General features: G+C 37.3%; 1 protein-coding gene across 3 annotated transcripts in view; it reads right to left on the bottom strand.

The window, feature by feature from the left end:
- PDE4D (phosphodiesterase 4D) overlaps positions 1 to 9,993 on the bottom strand; it is a 1,572,172-nt gene that overhangs the window by 705,268 nt on the left and 856,911 nt on the right. The gene's annotated exons all lie outside the window — the stretch shown is intronic.

Below are 9,993 nucleotides of genomic sequence, written 5' to 3'. Positions count from 1 at the left end.
CCGAGTTAGCATATCCCAGGCTCGCAGACTCAACAAAGCAGGGTGGGAGACAGCTGGGCACAGAGGGGGAATCCCGTTTGGCAGGGACTGTAAACCTGCAGAACTAACAAAGCCCCTGCTTCCGCACCCCCTCCTCAGGCTCCTGCAAGCACATCCCCCAGCCTTGTATCCCTCTCTGTTCTACACTGGGGACAGCAGGACTTTCTCCCCATCTTCTCCTTCCTGTCATTATCCCTGCCCCGTCCTTGAAAGGTTCTCCCCACAGTGACACTGGACAACCTCTGTCCCTGGGGCTGGAACCATGAAAAGAAAGTTCAGCACTCCTACACTTGAAGATAACTTTTTATTAACTGAATTATTGTGTTTTTTCCATGGACCAAAAATTTTTTTTCCACTGTCCCCTTATTGATGTCACCCAGTTTTAATAAAAGAATCTTCTGGGAAAAAAAATCAATGAACCATGTCTTTGGTTCATTAGAAGTTAATGAGACTTTTGAAACAGAATTTCAAACATTGCATTATAAAATGTTTTTACTTAAAAATGCCTCATTTTATTGGCTTTATGTGATCCCCTGTTGGGATGCTACTAAACTGTTGAATATTTTAAGACACAGAGGAAGAACTACCATATGACCCAGAAATCCCACTCCTGGACATATACCTGAAGAAAATCATAATTCAAAAAGATACATGCACACCAATGTTCATTAAAGCATTATTTACAAAAGCCAGGACATAAAAGCAACCTACATGTCCATCAACAGATGAATGGGTAAAGAAGATGTGGTACGTATCTACTATGGAATACTACTCAGCCATGAAAATGAAAAAAACTATGCAATTTGAGGAGATGTGAATGGACCTAGAGACTGTCACACAGAGTGAAGTAAGTCAGAAAGAGAAAAATAAATATTGTATAATATTGCTTACATGTGGAATTTAGAAGCATGATACAAACTTACTTACAAAGCAGAAACTGAGACACAGAAATACAGAATACATATACTGACACCGGGAGGGAGAAGATGGGAGGGGTAAATTGGGAGGTTGGAACTGAGATAAATACACTACTATGTATAAAATAGGGAACTAATGAGAACCTACTGTATAGCACAGGGACCTCAGTGCTCTGTGGTGACCTAAATGGAAAGGAAATCCAAAAAGAGGGGATATACGGTATACCCATGGGTTTCCCTGGAGGGTCAGTGGTAAAGAATCTGCTTGCAATGCAGGAGAGCCTGGTTTGATCCCGGGGTCGGGAAGATCCCCTGGAGGAGGGCATGGCAACCCACTCCAACACTCTTGCCTGGAGAATCCGATTGACAGAGGAACCTGGCAGGCTATAGTCCGAGGGCTGCAGAGAGTTGGACACAAATGAAGTGACTTAGCAGCAGCAGCAGCATGTATACATATGGCTGACTCACTTCACTGCACAGCAGAAATTAATATAACATTGCAAAGTAACTATACCCCCCAAAATTAATCAAAAAGAAAAGAAAAATTAAAACACAGAGGAAAAAAATAGATAAAATAAATGGCATATTACTTAAAGAATTAAATGTTACTCAACATGAACTAAACGAGTTCCTTATTGTCAGGAAAAAGCACCTGATTGTATTTCTAGTTTAATCCCGGTGTTATATAGATGTCAATAGGGTGAGGTACACACTTACCTGGGCTTGGTTAACGCCCATATTCTCCTGGCGGATTTTGCCCAGTCTTTCCCCTCTGAGGAGTTCTACAGAGACGAGGAACATGTCTGATACATCTTTTCATCTCTACGGGAAATGTCTTTAATCATACTCTTACTGTTCAGTGACTTCTAGGCAAATCATGGCATATATGTGACAGCATCAAGTATATAGTATCTACGCTGCACTTGATGAAAAGTAGATTTTCACTAGGGGTATAATGACTTTCAGTGAGACTATTCAGATACCCCCTTTACCCAATAAATCTCTCAAAAACATTTAATTTTTCTATAGAGTAAAATTCAAACAACAGCAGGTTGGTATTTCTCCAGTTGCTGAACTGGGACTCAAGTTAGTAATTGTTCCATAATATTCAGTAAACTTCCCATGACACTAACACTACTCCTCTCAAAGTACAAAGACTGTGACGGGGGGAACAGAAACGCTCTTTTGGTTTTTTTAACTAATGCGTCCAGGGATCCTTACAGCTCAGCCATGCAACTGTCAATCATAAAGTCACAACTGTTTCTCCCTACGGTAATTAAATTCGTGACTACAGCCTCCCAATGCATAGGTGTTTGAAGGATATGAAATGACAAGGCACATATAAACCCTCAAGACATCCTGGGGAACAAATCAAACGTGTCTGTGATGGAAACGAAAAGGGCTTCGGAGACTTCCGAACTGAAGGCAAGTCTGACTCTTCAACTTTGAAGTCAGAGCAGCGCCTGCACCTCTCTGTCTTCTTGTGAAGATGCTCCCTGCTAATCTTAGTGACCCAAAGTTCTCATTTTGGTGCATATGGAACTTTCAAGAGAGTGATACTTTTCAAGGTAATTTTGAAATGTCTGTTAAGAAGCACACTTGTGACAACATTAATCCTAAGGGATCACAGTGTGACCCAGAATGATTTTAAATTTTGAGAGGGTTTGCCGGCTGAGATGAGGGATCAAGTTGTATATCCTATAACACAGAACACACTTCTGTTTTATGAAACAGAAGAACCCGAAGCAATAACAGTACAAAACTACATTCATCTTTTGAAATAAGGAAAACAAAATCAGTTGAAAGTGGTTTTCAGTGACTAGTTTTTTAAAAAATCAATCCATATAGTTGTATGCCTCGAAGAGTTTTCTTCAGAATCAACTTTATGTTTAGCATTGACTTTGAGATAACTCATATTTTTAGACACATTTCATATATTTCAAAAGATTAAAACATGTATGTATTTATACCTTTATTGAGTCAAACAATATTTACTGAAGGCTTCCCTGTGACAAGCACAGGTTTGAGAATAATCTACTTGAGTTTTATGATACAGATTAAGCCCAGATGTAGTGTTAAATCTGTGATAAACTAATAAGGCAGCAGAGAGCTATGAAAGCTGAAGGACTTTATAATTTTTAGAGTGCAAAGAATCACTTTATCTCTTGTAAGCCTCAAACTACTCTGTTTGGAAAAAAAAAAAGAAACTAGATGAATATACGAAGTACTGAAAAAATTACATAAACATACACACATGTATATATGTACATACATATTATATATACATACACACATACACTGAAGTATGTATATATTGTATTGCATGAGAAAGCAGCAGGAAGTAAAATGTAGATAGTTTGAAAAGGGGAAAAATGAAAGAAAAGAATAGGTATAACTCCAAATTCCCTAATCTTGTCAACTGAAAGAAAAAACTGTTTACATTAGTTTTCAAATCAGCAACTATCTGTATACATGCCCACAAAGTAACAGTTAAAATGGGCATTATTATGCTACCGCGTGGGAAGACCCCCTGGAGGAGGGCATGGCAGCCCACTCCAGTATTCTTGCCTGGAGAGTCCCAGGGACAGAGGAGCCTGTCCGGGCATGGCCCATAGGGTCAGAAAGAGCCGGATACAACTGAAGCACCTCAGCATGCACACATGCTATTACACATCTGCAGGAAGACAAATTCTGGGTGAAATATATTAAAATGTTTCTCACGGCTTAGCAGTCTCACACCGTGATTTTAACTTCTATACTATCTGTATTCCAGTGGTCTGGCCTCTCTTGATCCACCTAAATAACATACTACTTAGCATTTTTCTAGCCTTTTCTATGTAGAAGCTTAAGGTTTTTTGAAGTAATCATCTTATTGACTCTAAGAGAGGATCATCAATCAGCCAGAACCATCTGGGACAAGTGAGAAATGGAGACTCACAGAAAGTCAAGTTACACTGGCAATAATTTTCTTCTATTGTTCTTTCTCATTGTTCTTCTGAAAAGGAACAACAGGAGTTATGGATTTCTCAGAATTATAGATCACAAAGCTCAGTCAAACTGCTTTTTCATATACATAGAATTGATGCTTGGAATGGCAGATTTACATGACTATAAACATGACAAAGACTGTTATTGACAATGACTAACTCAATAACAGCAGAATGTTATTATAATGGTGTTAAATAGGAGAATTAGAAGTAAGTTTTCTGAATTAGCCCTGAGCTATCCAAACAATCCAGGAATTCATATCACTCCACTCCCCATCCATCTGTCCCCTTGGCCCCTTCTGGGTGTAAGTCTTCAAGAGGAGACTTGATTGGTGTATTTGTTACCAACCACATTGTTCACTCTCTGGCACAGCCTACCATGAATTTGGGTACATTTATGATCATGTCTCCACTAAATGTTTAGTTCGCGGGGGACAAAACCCTCACTTATCTTTGTATTTTCAAGTCCTAGCAAACATACCGGAGAAGGCAATGGCACCCCACTCCAGTACTCTTGCCTGGAAAATCCCATGGACAGAGGAGCCTGGTGGGCTACAGTCCATGGGGTCGCTAAGAGCCAGACACGACTGAGCAACTTCACTTTCACTTTTCACTTTCATGCACTGGAGAAGGAAATGGCAACCCACTCCAGTGTTCTTGCCTAGAGAATACCAGGGACGGGGGAGCCTGGTGGGCTGCCGTCTATGGGGTCACACAGAGTTGGACACGACTGAAGTGACTTAGCAACAGCAGCAAACATACAAGTAATCAATAAATGATGAATTGGGATAAATAAATGATTGCATTATTGCTTAAAACTGAGGTGCATGCATAAACTGCTAAGGCAGTAAAATGATGAGTTAGTCCCCCAAGACATTCAAACACCTTAAACTCATCACCAAAGGAATGAAAAAGGTAGTCTTGGCTTGCTTTCAGGAAATGCGTGATGTTTAAGAAAATTCTTGCTAGATTATTTTTTTTTTTATTTTAGATTATTTTTTAATTAATCCATTTATTTTCATTGGAGGGCAATTCAGTTCAGTTCAGTTGCTCAGTTGTATCCGACTCTTTGTACCCCATGGACTGCAGCACGCCAGGCCTCCCTGTCCATCACCAACTCCCGGAGTTCACCAAACTCATGCCCATCAAGTCAGTGACGCCAACCAACCAGCTCATCCTCTGTCATCCCCTTCTCCTCCTGCCTTCAATCTTTCCCAGCCATCAGGGTCTTTTCTAGTGAGTCAGTTCTTCGCATCAGGTGGCCAAAATATTGGAGTTTCAGCTATTGTGATGGTTTTTGCCATACATCAACATGAATCAGCCACAGGCATACATGCGGCCCCTCCAACCTGAACCCCCTCCACCTCCTCCCCACCCTATCCCTCCAGGTTGTCACAGAGCACCAGCTTTGGGGTGCCCTGTGTCATACATCAAACTCAAACTGGCTATCTTTTATATATGGTAACATATATGTCACAATACTGTTCTCTCAAATCATCCCACTCTCTCCTTCTCCCACTCAATTCAAAGGTCTGTTCTTTACAACTGTGTCCCTGCACGTAGGATCGTTGGTCCCATCTTTCTAGATTCCATATATATGCATTAATATATGGTATTTGTCTTTCTCTTTCTGATTTACTTCACTCTGTATAATAGGCTGTAGGATCATCCGCCTCATTAGAACTGACTCAAATGTGTTTCTTTTTCAGCTGGGTAACATTGCATCGTGTATATGTACCACAACTTCCTTGTCCATTCACCTGTTGATGGACATCTAGGTTGCTTTCATGCCCCACCTTTTGTAAACAGCGCTGCAATGAACACTGGGGTACATGTGTCTTTTTCAATTCTGATTTCCTCAGGGTATATGCCCAGTAGTGGGATGCTGGTTCGTATGGTAGTTTTATTTGTAGTTTTTAAAGGAATCTCCATATCATTTTCCATAGTGGTTGTATCAGTTTGCATTCCCACCAACAGTGTAAAAGGGTTACCTTTTCTCCACACTCTCTCCAGCATTTAGCTAGATTATTCTTATTGTAATATTTTGTCATAACTTTTTGTTATAAAAGTAATAATATTATTTCAAAATTTACTTAAGATCTAACGATATATACAAGGAAATAATAATTCTATCAGATAGAACTCATTTCATCTTTTAGTAAAGTATCTTAAAATGTGTAACAAACTTCAATATGTATAGTTTTGTGACAAATATTAATGTTAGCATCTCTATCATTTTTGTAACCATATGGTAGCATATCTTAAGTAGTCTGCTATTGATACATATTCACCTCAAACATTTGACTATTGTTGGTAACTCATTAATGAACATCTTTATGTAATGTACTAGATATTACTAACCTTGGTAATATTTCTAGTAAAATTTCAAATTAATCTCAACAAAGAGTCAGAGACAAGGTTATTTCCTCAGTTTTTTCTCTCTGGTACTATTGCCTGGAGAATTCCACAGACAGAGGAACCCACTGAGCTCCAGTCCATGGGGTCACACAGAGTTGGAGACAACTGAGCGACTAATGCTTTCCCTTCACTTTTCACTTCACTCAATCTTCACGCAAACAGACCATTCTGGTCTGTATACTATGTTGTTTCCCAATATCAAGTCATCAGACCTGTAATGATCTAAATTCCATAGAAATCCTATATAGGATAATGGTTTAGTAACTAGATCTGTATCCAGACTAAGTATAAGAACACTTATATTTACTCACAATGAATAATGAATAATCTGCTTTTATGTAACTCACATAGAACTGTCATTAAAGACATTGCTCCTGTCTTTTACAAAGATACTAGTGAAAACCCTAGCATTAATCACAGGATGAACATTTTAATGCTGAAGATAAAAATATTACCAGGTTTCCATATTTACTATTCTTTATGGAAATGCAGATCTATGTTTAACTCTAAACATAAAATATACTTTTACATTTGTGTTTCTGACTAAGCTTTACATAGTCCCTTTATAAATTTGTTAAACTGAATAGTTTTAAATCATTTTTTAGGAAACATGAAAAATACATAGATAAATAATAAGGTTGCTTTTATGTCCTAATTTTAATCATCTATACTAATCAAAATAAGATGAGGTACAAATAAACAGATATCAAAACCCAGAAATACATTTGGAATTCACTCAGAAACATGGTTGAAAATAATCCTGCACTAATATTTGTCCCTGTTTTTTTCCAGATGATCCTGAAGTTTAGCCCAAGACAAAGTTCAGCAGATACTCTGACTTAAACCATAGCTATCCACCCCAGGAAAAAATAATACTCATTTCGCCTGGGTATTTAATGGTGTGAGGCAATTCTTATTATTTTGTAAATGTGATTATTAGCACCATATTTTAAACATAAAAATAGAAAATGCAAATTCCCATATTGTTTGACTAAGCCCTAGATGAAAACAAACTTACAAACTGAAACAAACCAACTGAATCATATTTCAAATGAATAACACAGTTGCACTGAATTGGGATGGAAATGGGGGTGAAGGGAGAATTAATCAAATGACTGTCAAATACAGGATTAGACACAGAAGGCCAGAAAAATATTAACTAATATAATTAAAAGGCTTACAGGCTTTTTTTTTTTTAATGTACTCTCTTTTTTCCCACATAGGCACAGGTTAGCAATTCCAAAAGTATTTTGTAAAACTACATTCTAGGATTAAGTAAATATACTGTGAGTAACGAGTATATTACATATTTCTTCCTGTTGTAAGGGAGTTAGACAGATGGAGAAGGAAAGGATGAACACTGTGGTACTGGATTGGAATGAGAAGTATTGCTGTGAAATCACAGATTTAATATTTAGACATACCTGGATGTACACATAGATACAGATATGCATGGGTATGTATATTTATACAGACATTTATATATATGAGTATGGATATACATACATTTTTCTTCAGATCTATCTGCTGAAAGATCCTAGAAACAAAAACTCCCCAATAACAATGAGCACATCCCTGCTCCAAATTTTGGTTTCTAAACATATGTTTCCTGTTAAAAGGAACCAAGGGTCCTTTAAAAAAGCAGCTGGTTCCAAAGCTGAGGCAGGAGAAACTACTAGAGTCTTAGACATCTTATGCCAAAAGTAAGAAAGTACTGAAAGAATGATAGGGATATGTCAAAATGACATTGAGCCAAGTAGAAGGAACTCCCACTGTCCTAATTTGGGACAGTGTGAGTGTCAAAATAATTATAGAAGTAGCAATAATAAAGGACTGTAATCTGCTAAATAAAGAATCCATAAGTCTATACAGAAACAAAAAGGAAGGGAATACTGTTAATGTGATGCCAATAAATCAATGAAGAAGAAATGATTGCCCTTAGCCACTATCTTAATAATAACTTATCCATTGTAGAAATCATCACTGAATTCTAACTACTAGATAAAGATTTGAGAAATGTCATGATATTTCCATAGTCTCAAAGTATCACTCTACAAGTTACTTTTTATTACAAAGGGTGGAAATGGTTAACTTTACAGTGGAGAAACGTGACAGACATCACTTAAACCAAATGATCAAAGTTGAAATTGTAGAAATGAAACTAAACAACTCCACAATAGTATATGCCTCCACATACAAGAACTCAGCATCACTCCTGTAATATTCCTGCCAAAACTGCATGACCCGAATCTAATCACAAGGAAACATAAAACTCAATATGAAGGACAGTCTATGAAACAACTGGCCTGTATTTAAAAAAAAAAAAATGGCATTAAGTACAATGAAAATCTCAGAAACTGGTCCAGTTTAACAAATAGTAAAAAGACATGACAACCAGTTGCAAATCATTCTTTCATAATTTTCCTTTGCTATGAACAACACAATTGGAACACCTATTGAAATTTGAAACAAGGTCTATAGATTAGATAACAGCATTGCTGCTACTGCTAAGTCACTTCAGTCCTGTCCAACTCTGTGTGACCCCATAGACAGCAGCCCACCAGGCTCCCCCGTCCCTGGGACTCTCCAGGCAAGAACACTGGAGTGGGTTGCCATTTCCTTCTCCAATGTATGAAAGTGAAAAAGTGAAAGTGAAGCCACTCAGTCGTGTCTGACTCTTAGCGACCCCATGGACTGCAGCCTACCAGGCTTCTCCACCCATGAGATTTTCCAGGCAAGAGTACTGGAGTGGGGTGCCATTGCCTTCTCCAAGATAACAACAGCATTATATCACTATTAATTTTTGAATTCTATAACTGAACTGTATGTAAGCTAATTTCATATTTTATGAAATACATTATTTGGAGGTAAAAGGTATCATGTATACAACTTAAACGGTTCAGAAGAAAAAAATTATAAAATAAACATATATTTGTATATATACATGTGTATGAATAGACAGATAATAGATAAAGACAGAGAAGACAGAAAAGAAGAATGGTAGAGGAGTCTTGGTAAAGGGTATTCAGGAATCTTTTGTGCCTTTCTTGCAACTTTACAGTAAATCTGAAATTATATCAACTTAAAAATTAAAATAAATTCCTTTATTAGAGAGAAAATACTTAGACACTTTTTGTCTGACATTTTTTTGGACCTGATTGTGATACATGGCTCTAAGCAATTCATTTCTGAATAACAACAGAAATGTATAATTTTTCTAACGCAAGCATTTTTCAAGCTGTGAACTGCAATCTATTAGTAAGCTATGAAATGTATTTAGTGGGATAAGACCAGCATATTTTAATAAGCTGAAATAAGAGAAAGACTATCAGGATGTATCATAATTAATAGAGCTAAGTGTTTGTTTATGATACTCAAATTACATTTATATACTCTGAGTATATGTTGTGTGCCCTGGGTCTTAATTTAAGATGTTTTTCTCATTATAGTTCAGACTCAAAAAAAAAAAAAAGACAGAAAAGGCTGTACTCTGCCTTTTAATCCTAGACGTTTACCTTTACACATATGCATGTATGCATTCAATTTATCATTTATCCAATATCTTCAGATACCACTTATTAAGCATCCTCTGTCAGGCCTACACAATGACAGCTACTCTTACAAAACCTTTC

Source organism: Bos indicus x Bos taurus, chromosome 20 (genome assembly GCF_003369695.1).
Source record: "Bos indicus x Bos taurus breed Angus x Brahman F1 hybrid chromosome 20, Bos_hybrid_MaternalHap_v2.0, whole genome shotgun sequence".
Lineage (NCBI taxonomy): Eukaryota > Metazoa > Chordata > Mammalia > Artiodactyla > Bovidae > Bos > Bos indicus x Bos taurus.
This window is presented reverse-complemented; position numbering and strand designations above follow the sequence as displayed.